Source organism: Mus caroli, unplaced genomic scaffold, assembly GCF_978045245.1.
Source record: "Mus caroli unplaced genomic scaffold, Mus_caroli_1 scaffold_5, whole genome shotgun sequence".
Lineage (NCBI taxonomy): Eukaryota > Metazoa > Chordata > Mammalia > Rodentia > Muridae > Mus > Mus caroli.
In genome coordinates, this window is record NW_028227260.1 from 128,435,090 (window position 1) to 128,447,122 (window position 12,033).

General features: G+C 46.3%; 1 pseudogene; it reads left to right on the plus strand.

Annotated features, from left to right (window-relative positions):
- The first annotated feature begins 317 nt into the window (after window positions 1-317).
- Window positions 318-9,511, plus strand: LOC110287146 (intracellular hyaluronan-binding protein 4 pseudogene; annotated as a pseudogene).
- Window positions 9,512-12,033: the final 2,522 nt, after the last annotated feature.

The following is a 12,033-nucleotide window of genomic DNA, read 5'->3' on the forward strand; positions in this document are numbered from 1 at the left end:
CTAGGGCTGGGGCCTTTGAGATTTTCCCTATCCACCCTGGCAAGTGAACTGATGTAATTCTTGAGATCTCATGTGAGCAGCCACATTGCTGATAGATAGACTCATGTCCCTTAGAATCTTTCCACCCCTTCCTCTGGGATGTGCCCTGAGTTTTAGGTAGAGGGATGTGTTGTAGGTGTAGTAATTGGGACTGGACACCCTATTGTCAGTTCTCTGCATTTTGACTAGTTACTACTGTAATTGTCTCTGTTGTGAAGAGACACTTCTTGAGGCTGGGAGGAGCCCACTGCGGGCAGTATAGCAGCAGTGGCGGCAGCATGGGTCCTTGCCCACTCTTCACTGAGCCTCACTGTCCTGGGCTATGGGCGGTACACGGTGGCGGACTGCGTCATGAAGGGGGCGCTGCCATGCAGGAGACTTTCGGCTGCATCATGGCCAACAGCTTCCATGAGCTTCTGGACGATGGCCTATTCAACACTCTGCCCGAGGCTGATCACCAGAGCCAGCAGCTGCTGCAGCGTAATGTGTCGGCGATGGCCAGCGGGCAGGGCACCATAGCTGCAGGAGCCTGACTATGGCCTTAGGACGCTGGCCCTGTGCAGGCGGCCGTAGGGAGTTGGAGAAGGAGTGCAAGAGCCTCGTGCACAGCAGCCAGATAGCCTTGGGGACCCGCAGCCACCAGGCCAGAAGCAGACTCCTATAAGAGGGAAACAGCAAGGATGGAATGACAACAGGGGGACAGATGTGATGCTTGATAGAGCAGAGCGAAGGTCCTACAGGGAATGCCAGCCAGCCCTATGACACTGAGAGACAGGCTGACTTGACAGCAGAAAAGTTTACCGATGAAAAACCAGTTGACAGGTTTGATCGAGACAGATTACTGAGAGGGCGTGGAGGCCTGAGGAACAGAGGCCGAGGCGGTTCTGGGAACAGAGCTTTTTTTTTTTTTTTTTTTTTTTTACATTTCTTTTTTATTTTTATTTTTATTACATATTTTCCTCAATTACATTTCCAATACTATCCCAAAAGTCCCCCATAGCGCCCCCCACTTCCCTACCCACCCATTCCCATTCTTTTGGCCCTGGCATTCCCCTATATTGGGGCATATAAAGTTTGTAAGTCCAATGGGCCTCTCTTTCCATTGATGGCCGACTAGGCCATCTTTCGATACATATGCAGCTAGAGACAAGAGCTCCAGGGTTCTGGTTAGTACATCATGTTGTTCCAACAATAGGGTTGCAGATCCCTTTAGCTCCTTGGGTACTTTCTCTAGCTTCTCCATTGGGAGCCCTGTGATACATCCAATAGCTGACTGTGAACATCCACTCCTGTGTTTGCTAGGCCCCGGCATCGTCTCACAAGAGACAGTTATATTTGGGTCCTTTCAGCAAAATCTTGCTAGTGTATGCAATGGTGTCAGCGTTTAGAAGCTGATTATGGGACGGATCCCTGGATACAGCAGTCTCTAAATGGTCCATCCTTTCATCCCAGCTATGAACTTTGTCTCTGTAACTCCTTCCCTGGGTGTTTTGTTCCCAATTCTAAGAAGGTGCACAGTGTCCACACTTTGGTCTTCATTCTTCTTGAGTTTCATGCGTTTAGCAAATTGTATCTTATATCTTGGGTATCCTAAGTTTTGGGCTAATATCCACTTATCAATGAATACATATTGTGTGAGTTCTTTTGTGATTGTGTTACTTCACTCAAGATGATGCCCTCCAGGTCCATCCATTTGGCTAGGAATTTCATAAATTCATTCTTTTTAATAGCTGAGTAGTACTCCATTGTGTAAATGTACCATAATTTCTGTATCCATTCCTCTGTTGAGGGACATCTGGGTTCTTTCCAGCTTCTGGCTATTATAAATAGGGCTGCTATGAACATAGTGGAGCATGTGTCCTTTTTACCGGTTGGGACATCTTCTGGATATATGCCCAGGAGAGGTATTGCTGGATCCTCCGGTAGTACTATGTCCAATTTTCTGAGGAACCGCCAAACTGATTTCCAGAGTGGTTGTACAAGCTTGCAATCCCACCAACAATGGAGGAGTGTTCCTCTTTCTCCACATCCTCGCCAGCATCTGCTGTCACCTGAATTTTTGATCTTAGCCATTCTGACTGGTGTGAGGTGGAATCTCAGGGTTGTTTTGATTTGCATTTCCCTGATGATTAAGGATGTTGAACATTTTTTCAGGTGCTTCTCTGCCATTCGGTATTCCTCAGGTGAGAATTCTTTGTTCAGTTCTGAGCCCCATTTTTTAATGGGGTTATTTGACTTTCTGGAGTCCACCTTCTTGAGTTCTTTATATATATTGGATATTAGTCCCTTATCTGATTTAGGATAGGTGAAGATCCTTTCCCAATCTGTTGGTGGTTTTTTTGTCTTATTGATGGTGTCTTTAGCCTTGCAGAAGCTTTGTAGTTTTATGAGGTCCCACTTGTCAATTCTCGATCTTACAGCACAAGCCATTACTGTTCTATTCACGAATTTTTCCCCTGTGCCCATATCTTCAAGGCTTTTCCCCACTTTCTCCTCTATAAGTTTCAGTGTCTCTGGTTTTATGTGAAGTTCCTTGATCCACTTAGACTTGACCTTAGTACAAGGAGATAGGAATGGATCGATTCGCATTCTTCTACATGTTAACAACCAGTTGTGCCAGCACCATTTGTTGAAAATGCTGTCTTTCTTCCACTGGATGTTTTTAGCTCCCTTGTCGAAGATCAAGTGACCATAGGTGTGTGGGTTCATTTCTGGGTCTTCAATTCTATTCCATTGGTCTATTTGTCTGTCACTATACCAGTACCATGCAGTTTTTATCACAATTGCTCTGTAGTAGAGCTTTAGGTCCGGCATGGTGATTCCACCAGAGGTTCTTTTATCCTTGAGAAGAGTTTTTGCTATCCTAGGTTTTTTGTTATTCCAGATGAATTTGCAGATTGCACTTTCTAATTCGTTGAAGAATTGATTTGGAATTTTGATGGGGATTGCATTGAATCTGTAGATTGCTTTTGGCAAGATAGCCATTTTTACAATGTTGATCCTGCCAATCCATGAGCATGGGAGATCTTTCCATCTTCTGAGATCTTCTATAATTTCTTTCTTCAGAGACTTGAAGTTTTTATTATACAGATCTTTCACTTCCTTAGTTAGAGTCACGCCAAGATATTTTATATTATTTGTGACTATTGAGAAGGGTGTTGTTTCCCTAATTTCTTTCTCAGCCTGTTTATTCTTTGTGTAGAGAAAGGCCATTGATTTGTTTGAGTTAATTTTATATCCAGCTACTTCACCGAAGCTGTTTATCAGGCTTAGGAGTTCTCTGGTGGAATTTTTAGGGTCACTTATATATACTATCATATCATCTGCAAAAAGTGATATTTTGACTTCATCTTTTCCAATTTGTATCCCTTTGATCTCCTTTTGTTGTCGAATTGCTCTGGCTAGGACTTCAAGTACAATGTTGAATAGGTATGGAGAAAGTGGACAGCCTTGTCTAGTCCCTGATTTTAGAGGGATTGCTTCAAGCTTCTGACCATTTACTTTGATGTTGGCTACTGGTTTGCTGTAGATTGCTTTTATCATGTTTAGGTATGGGCCTTGAATTCCTGATCTTTCCAAGACTTTTATCATGAATGGGTGTTGGATCTTGTCAAATGCTTTTTCCGCATCTAAGGAGATGACCATGTGGTTTTTGTCTTTGAGTTTGTTTATATACTGGATTACATTGATGGATTTCCGTATATTGAACCATCCCTGCATCCCTGGGATGAAACCTACTTGGTCAGGATGGATGATTGTTTTGATGTGTTCTTGGATTCGGTTAGCAAGAACTTTATTGAGGATTTTTGCATCAATATTCATAAGGGATATTGGTCTGAAGTTTTCTATCTTTGTTGGGTCTTTTTGTGGTTTAGGTATCAGAGTAATTGTGGCTTCATAGAATGAGTTGGGTAGAGTACCTTCTGTTTCTATTTTGTGGAATAGTTTGTGAAGAACTGGGATTAGATCTTCTTTGAAGGTCTGATAGAACTCTGCACTAAACCCATCTGGTCCTGGGCTTTTTTTAGTTGGGAGACTATTAATGACTGCTTCTATTTCTTTGGGGGATATAGGGCTGTTTAGATCATTAACCTGATCTTGATTCAACTTTGGTACCTGGTATCTGTCTAGGAACTTCTCCATTTCATCCAGGTTCTCCAGTTTTGTTGAGTATAGCCTTTGGTAGAAGGATCTGATGGTGTTTTGGATGTCTTCAGGATCTGTTGTTATGTCTCCTTTTTCATTTCTGATTTTGTTAATTAGGATGCTTTCCCTGTGCCCTCTAGTGAGTCTGGCTAAGGGTTTATCTATCTTGTTGATTTTCTCAAAGAACCAGCTCCTTGATTGGTTGATTCTTTGAATAGTTTTTCTTGTTTCCACTTGGTTGATTTCACCCCTGAGTTTGATTATTTCCTGCCGTCTACTCCTCTTGGGTGAATTTGCTTCCTTTTGTTCTAGTGCTTTTAGGTGTGTTGTCAAGCTGCTAATGTGTGCTCTCTCTAGTTTCCTTTTGGAGGCACTCATAGCTATGAGTTTTCCTCTTAGAAATGCTTTCATTGTGTCCCATAAGTTTGGGTATGTTGTGGCTTCATTTTCATTGAACTCTAAAAAGTCCTTAATTTCTTTCTTTATTCCTTCCTTGACCAAGGTATCATTGAGAAGAGTGTTGTTCAGTTTCCACGTGAAGGTTGGCTTTCTATTATTTATTTTGTTATTGAAGATCAGCCTTAGTCCATGGTGATCTGATAGGATGCATCGGACAATTTCAATATTTTTATATCTGTTGAGGCCTGTTTTGTGACCAATTATGTGGTCAATTTTGGAGAAGGTACCATGAGGTGCTGAGAAGAAGGTATATCCTTTTGTTTTAGGATAGAATGTTCTGTAGATATCTGCCAGATCCATTTGATTCATAATTTCTCTTAGTTTCACTGTGTCCCTGTTTAGTTTCTGTTTCCATGATCTGTCCATTGGTGAAAGTGGTGTGTTGAAGTCTCCCACTATTATTGTATGAGGTGCAATGTGTGCTTTGAGCTTTACTAAAGTTTCTTTAATGAATGTGGCTGCCTTTGTATTTGGAGCATAGATATTCAGGATTGATAGTTCCTCTTGGAGGATTTTACCTTTGATGAGTATGAAGTGTCCCTCCCTGTCTTTGTTAATGACTTTGGGTTGGAAGTCAATCTTATCAGATATTAGAATGGCTACTCCAGCTTGTTTCTTCATGCCATTTGCTTGGAAAATTGTTTTCCAGCCTTTCATTCTGAGGTAGTGTCTATCCTTTTCTCTGAGATGAGTTTCCTGTAAGCAGCAAAATGTTGGGTCTTGTTTGTGTAGCCAGTTTGTTAGTCTATGTCTTTTTATCGGGGAGTTGAGTCCATTGATATTAAGAGATATTAAGGAAAAGTAATTGTTGTTTCCTGTTATTTTTGTTGTCAAAGTTGGCATTTTGTTCTTGTGGCTGTCTTCTTTTAGGTTTGTTGAGGGATTACCTTCTTGTTGTTTCTAGGGCGTGGTTCCTGTCTTTGTATTGGTTTTTTTCTGTTATTATCCTTTGAAGGGCTGGATTCGTGGAGAGATAATGTGTGAATTTGGTTTTGTCGTGGAATACTTTGGTTTCTCCATCTATGTTAATTGAGAGTTTGGCTGGGTATAGTAGCCTGGGCTGGAATTTGTGTTCTTTTAGTGTCTGTATAACATCTGTCCAGGATCTTCTGGCTTTCATAGTCTCTGGTGAAAAATCTGGTGTAATTCTGATAGGCTTGCCTTTATATGTTACTTGGCCTTTTTCTCTTACTGCTTTTAGTATTCTATCTTTATTTAGGGCATTTGTTGCTCTGATTATTATGTGTCGGGAGGTATTTCTTTTCTGGTCCAGTCTATTTGGAGTTCTGTAGGCTTCTTGTATGTTCATGGGCATCTCTTTCTTTAGATTTGGGAAGTTTTCTTCTATAATTTTGTTGAAGATGTTTGCTGGTCCTTTGAGTTGAAAATCTTCATTCTCATCCACTCCTATTATCCGTAGGTTTGGTCTTCTCATTGCGTCCTGTATTTCTTGGATGTTTTGAGTTAGGATCTTTTTGCATTTTACATTTTCCTTGATTGTTGTGCCGATGTTCTCTATGGAATCTTCTGCACCTGAGATTCTCTCTTCCATCTCTTGTATTCTGTTGCTGATGCTCGTATCTATGGTTCCAGATTTCTTTCCTAGGGTTTCTATCTCCAGTGTTGCCTCATTTTGGGTTTTCTTTATTGTGTCTACTTCCCTTTTTAGGTCTAGTATGGTTTTGTTCATTTCCATCATCTGATTGGATGTGTTTTCCTGTTTTTCTGTAAGGACTTCTACCTGTTTGATTATGTTATCGTGTTTTTCTTTAAGGATTTGTAACTCTTTAGCAGTGTTCTCCTGCAATTCTTTAAGGGATTTTTGTGCTTTCTCTTTATTGTCTTCTGCCTGTTTAGCAGTGTTCTCCTGCATTTCTTTAAGTGTGTTATTAAAGTCCTTCTTGAAGTTCTCTATCATCATCAGGAGATATGCTTTTAAATCCGTGTCTAGCTTTTCCGGTGTGTTGGGGTGCCCTGGACTGGGCGAAGTGGGGGTGCTGGGTTCTGATGATGGTGAGTGGTCTTGGTTTCTGTTAGTAAGATTATTACGTTTACCTTTCGCCATCTGGTAATCTCTGGGGTTAGTTGTTATCGTTGTCACTGTTTAAAGATTGGAGCAGAAGCTGTGTTCCACTCACCAGCAGTCTCTAAATCCTGCGGCGGGGGTCGTGGGTAGCTGACGGTACCCCGGTGCTGGTCCAGCTGGAAGAGGCCTGTGGTCCTACACAGGCCGTTTTTCTGCTTCCCTAACTAATGCAGTCTCTGGTCCCGCGTGCAATTTGATTGTAGCAGAAGCTGTGTTCCACTCTCCAGAAGTCTTAAGATCCTGTGGTGGGTGTTGTGGGTAGCTGGTGAGTGTCAGCCGACCCTGCGCCCCAGCTGCCCCGGTGCTTTTCTGACTGGAAGAGGGTTGTGGCCCTATGTAGGCCGGATTTCTCTCTCCCCAACCAGAGCAGTCTCAGGTCCCGCGTGATTGGACTGGAACAGAAGCTGTGTTCCACTCACCAGCAGTCCCAAAATCCTGCGGCGGGGGTCGTGGGTAGCTGGCGGGTGTCAGGCAACCCTGTGCTCCCGCTACCCCGGCACTGATCCGGCTGGATGAGGCCTGTGGCCCTACTCAGGCCGGTTTCTGCTTCCCTAACTAATGCAGTCTCAGGTCCCGCGCAATTGGACTGGAGCAGAAGCTGTGTTCCACTCACCAGCAGTCCCAAAATCCTGCGGCGGGGTTCGTGGGTAGCTGGCGGGTGTCAGGCAACCCTGTGCTCCCGCTACCCAGGCGCTGATCCTGCCGGATGAGGCCTGTGGCCCTACTCAGGCCGGTTTCTGCTTCCCTAACTAATGCAGTCTCAGGTCCCGCGCGATTGGACTGGAACGGAAGCTGTGTTCCACTCACCAGCAGTCCCAAAATCCTGCGGCGGGGGTCGTGGGTAGCTGGCGGGTGTCAGGCAACCCTGCGCTCCCTCTACCCCGGCGCTGATCTGGCCGGATGAGGCCTGTGGCCCTACTCAGGCCGGTTTCTGCTTCCCTAACTAATGCAGTCTCAGGTCCCGCGCAATTGGATTGGAGCAGAAGCTGTGTTCCACTGACCAGCAGTCCCAAAATCCTGCAGCGGGGGTCGTGGGTAGCTGGCGGGTGTCAGGCAACCCTGCGCTCCCGCTACCCAGGCGCTGATCAGGCCGGATGAGGCCTGTGGCCCTACTCAGGCCGGTTTCTGCTTCCCTAACTAATGCAGTCTCAGGTCCCGCGCAATTGGATTGGAGCAGAAGCTGTGTTCCACTGACCAGCAGTCCCAAAATCCTGCGGCGGGGGTCATGGGTAGCTGGCGGGTGTCAGGCAACCCTGCGCTCCCGCTTCCCCGGCGCTGATCCGGCCGGATGAGGCCTGTGGCCCTACTCAGGCCGGTTTCTGCTTCCCTAACTAATGCAGTCTCAGGTCCCGCGCAATTGGATTGGAGCAGAAGCTGTGTTCCACTGACCAGCAGTCCCAAAATCCTGCAGCGGGGGTCGTGGGTAGCTGGCGGGTGTCAGGCAACCCTGCGCTCCCGCTACCCAGGCGCTGATCCGGCCGGATGAGGCCTGTGGCCCTACTCAGGCCGGTTTCTGCTTCCCTAACTAATGCAGTCTCAGGTCCCGCGCAATTGGATTGGAGCAGAAGCTGTGTTCCACTGACCAGCAGTCCCAAAATCCTGCGGCGGGGGTCGTGGGTAGCTGGCGGGTGTCAGGCAACCCTGCGCTCCCGCTACCCCGGCGCTGATCCGGCCGGATGAGGCCTGTGGCCCTACTCAGGCCGGTTTCTGCTTCCCTAACTAATGCAGTCTCAGGTCCCGCGCAATTGGATTGGAGCTGAAGCTGTGTTCCACTCACCAGCAGTCCCAAAATCCTGCGGCGGGGGTCGTGGGTAGCTGGCGGGTGTCAGGCAACCCTGCGCTCCCGCTACCCCGGCGCTGATCCGGCCGGATGAGGCCTGTGGCCCTACTCAGGCCGGTTTCTGCTTCCCTAACTAATGCAGTCTCAGGTCCCGCACAATTGGATTGGAGCAGAAGCTGTGTTCCACTCACCAGCAGTCCCAAAATCCTGCGGCGGGGGTCGTGGGTAGCTGGCGGGTGTCAGGCAACCCTGCGCTCCCGCTACCCCGGCGCTGATCCGGCCGGATGAGGCCTGTGGCCCTACTCAGGCCGGTTTCTGCTTCCCTAACTAATGCAGTCTCAGGTCCCGCGCAATTGGATTCGGAACAGAGCTTTTAACTCCTTTGACCAAAGAGGGAAATGAGATTTTAAAAGATACAGTAGCGATGATAAAGCAAACAGAATGGAGGACAGTGTGGGTGGCTGTGGCATTTGCCCCTGGGCATCAGGTGAAGACACTAGTGATACAGAGCCACCTGCACCCATGGAAGAGACCTGGATGGTGGAAGGAGTGCCAGGGTGCCCTGGACGAGGAGTCTGTAGCCAAAGTTCCTGAGCTGGAGGTAGGAGAGCAAAGTCAAGTCCAAGGGATGACCTTAGATGAGTGGAAAACCTTCAAGAACAAGCCAGACCAAAGCCTGAGTCCAGTATCAGGAAGCCGGAGTCCACAGTGTCATCCAAGGCAGTGGTGATTCCCAAGTCCGAATACAGAGACGATATGGAGAAGGATGACTATGAGGGTGGGTCTCCTGGCTTCCAGAAAGCTGCCAGTGCTAGCACATCCCAGCTGGAGAGTAACTTTGGTAACCTTCCTCGCCCTGGTCGGGGAGCCAGAGGCAGCACCCGGGAAGGCGGAGGCAGGATCAGAAGGAACAGAGAACTATGGCCCCCTGAGAAGAAGTGGTGACCCAAGATGTTGCTCCCAACCTGGATGACCCTGAGGACTTCCTCGCCCTGGCCTAACAGTCACTCCCCTGCAGCAGAGCAGCACTATGAAGAGACTTTCCTTGCCGCGAGAAGAGTCAGACTAAAAACAGTAGATGTTGCTTTTCCTGTGTCGTGTGAAATTTTTGCACTTTTTCTGCTCTGTGGCATGTGGAGTTCCCATGAGGCCAGGCCCTTTCCCCAGATAGCGACTTTGTAAGGAGTAATGTTTAAATGTGTACATAGATTCTAACAATTCCAGCACAGAAGTACGGAGTGAAGTAAATTAGAAAATAGAACTGCTGGGCACGGTGGCGCATGCCTTTAAACCTAGCACTTGGGAGGCAGTGGCAGGCAGATCCCGAGTTCAAGGCCAGCCTGGTCTTACAGAGCGAGTCTTGAAAAACAAGATGAGAAAAGTCCTTTAGTGTTTCAGGACACGTGGAGACGTGGAGAGCAGGCCTACCCTAATTTTCATACCATTCACCTGGTATTGCTCAATTCTGAGAAAACTCCTGAGTGGTGGTTTAGACCTGCGCACCAGGGACAGCCACTCCGAAGCAGAGGAAGTGCTGGTTCTCAGTAGTGATAGAAGCTACCTCGTGGTCTGTGTGTGCACGCATCCTCACTTACTATTTTATTTACTCCACTAATCAAATGAAAAGGTTTCCTGCTAGAAGTGCATTTTTTTCTCTTCCCTCAACACTAGTGCTGCAATTCAGCACTGTGGACTCTGAGCAAACTGACTTGTAACTCAGTCGCCTTTCCTGATTGCGAACATAGGCTGGTCCCTCCCCTGGGCTGTGCCCCAGTTCCTGTGTTGTTCTTAAGGCCTCTGGTGGAGGTTTAAGGTTAGGGACCACCTCAGAGGCTCAATCACCCCAAACAGCTTGAGACCTAGGGCCACCCATCCACACACTGGCAAAACTAGGGAAGATTCATGTGTGGGGATGGGGGTGGGGACCAGCCAAGGTGTTGGACAGCAGTGGAGATGGAGGTTAGCCTGTTGTGCTTGCAATGGAAACTTGCTCCCCAGACCTGTGCTCTCCCCCTTGGCTACAAAGTCTGAGATGGTGCTGAACTGGAACCCAGGTGTACATGAAGGTTGGTATTATATTCCTTCTGAACTTTGTTAAAGTTCAACAACCGAACTCTTGGGGTTTGGTTGACTCATCCAAGTTGCAGCTCTCTAGACGTAACTATTGAGGATGTTTGCTTTGGGTGACCACCTGCTTCTGACTGACCGCATGTTTATTAAATGAATGAGGACAAAGGTCAAAAAGAAAAGCTTCTTTGATGAGGGGTGAGAGCTACACTCACATTGCTGTGTATAAAGAATTTAGAGTGCAGTTAAGAGGAAAGTGGTAGTAGTGGGTTTTCTAAGATCCATCATCTCGTAGCTGTGAATGGCTAAGATTGTAGTCCGAGGCATGTTTTTCCCCCTGTTGAATGGACCTAAGTCTAATTAGACAGCTGTTGGTTACCACCAAAATATAAGTGCCACTAATGAACCTTTAGGGATAACTTGCTGTACTGATCACTGCAAATGGTCGGCATCAGAGCTGCATAGGATTAATTGCTTCCTCTCTGGGCAGTTTGTTAATACCTTTGGTATAATTAAATCTAGTCCTCAGGGAGGAGGTTGTCATATCAGATCCAGCTCAAATCCTCTTGGGTCCTATGTCCAAAGTGGGTGGTGCCTTCAGCAATAGAGACTGACTTTCAATGTCAGGGAGGCAACCAAAGGTAACAGCAATAACCTATATTGTTTGGGGAGTCTCTTGGACTCCCTTGACCAACAATTGGAAGAGATTTCTCATGCCTGCTACTGGGATTTTATTAGATAGTTTAGGTGTACTGACTGGTTTTGTGTCACAAGCTAGAGAGGAAGAAGCATTAGTTGAGAAAATGCCTCCACGAGATCCAGTTATAAGGCATTTTCTCAATTAATGGTCAATAGGGGGAGGGCCCAGTCCATGGTGAATGGTGCCATTCCTGGTCTGGTCGTTCTGAGTTCTATAAGAAAGCAGGCTGAGAAAGCTATGGGAAGCAAGCCAGTAATCAGCATCCCTCCATGGCTCCTGCATTGGCTCTGGCCTCCAGGTTCCAGCCCTGCTTGAGTTCCTGGCCTGACTTCTTCCATGTTGAACTATGACCTGGAAGTGCAAGCCAAATAAACCCTTTCCTCCCCAACTTGCTTTTTGGTCGTGGTGTTTCCTTACAGCAACAGAAACCCTAAGAAAGAAACTAGGGCTCTTTTAAATTGTTTTCTTTTTATTGAAAATAGATTTTTTTCTTCATGTAATGTATTCTGTTCATGGTCTCTGCTCCTGCTACTACTCCCAGTTCTTCCCTATGTCCCCTCTCATCCAGATCCACTTCCTGTCTCTCTTTAAAAAACCAGAATACATTTGAAGGCTAATAATAAAATAAAGTATATAATACAAAATAGCACATCGGAATTGGGTAGACAAATAGAAAATGGTTCAAGAGAAGACAAAGGCTCAGAGACCTACTTGTTTCCACACTCAGGAATCCCATAAAAGAATGCTAGAGTGGAA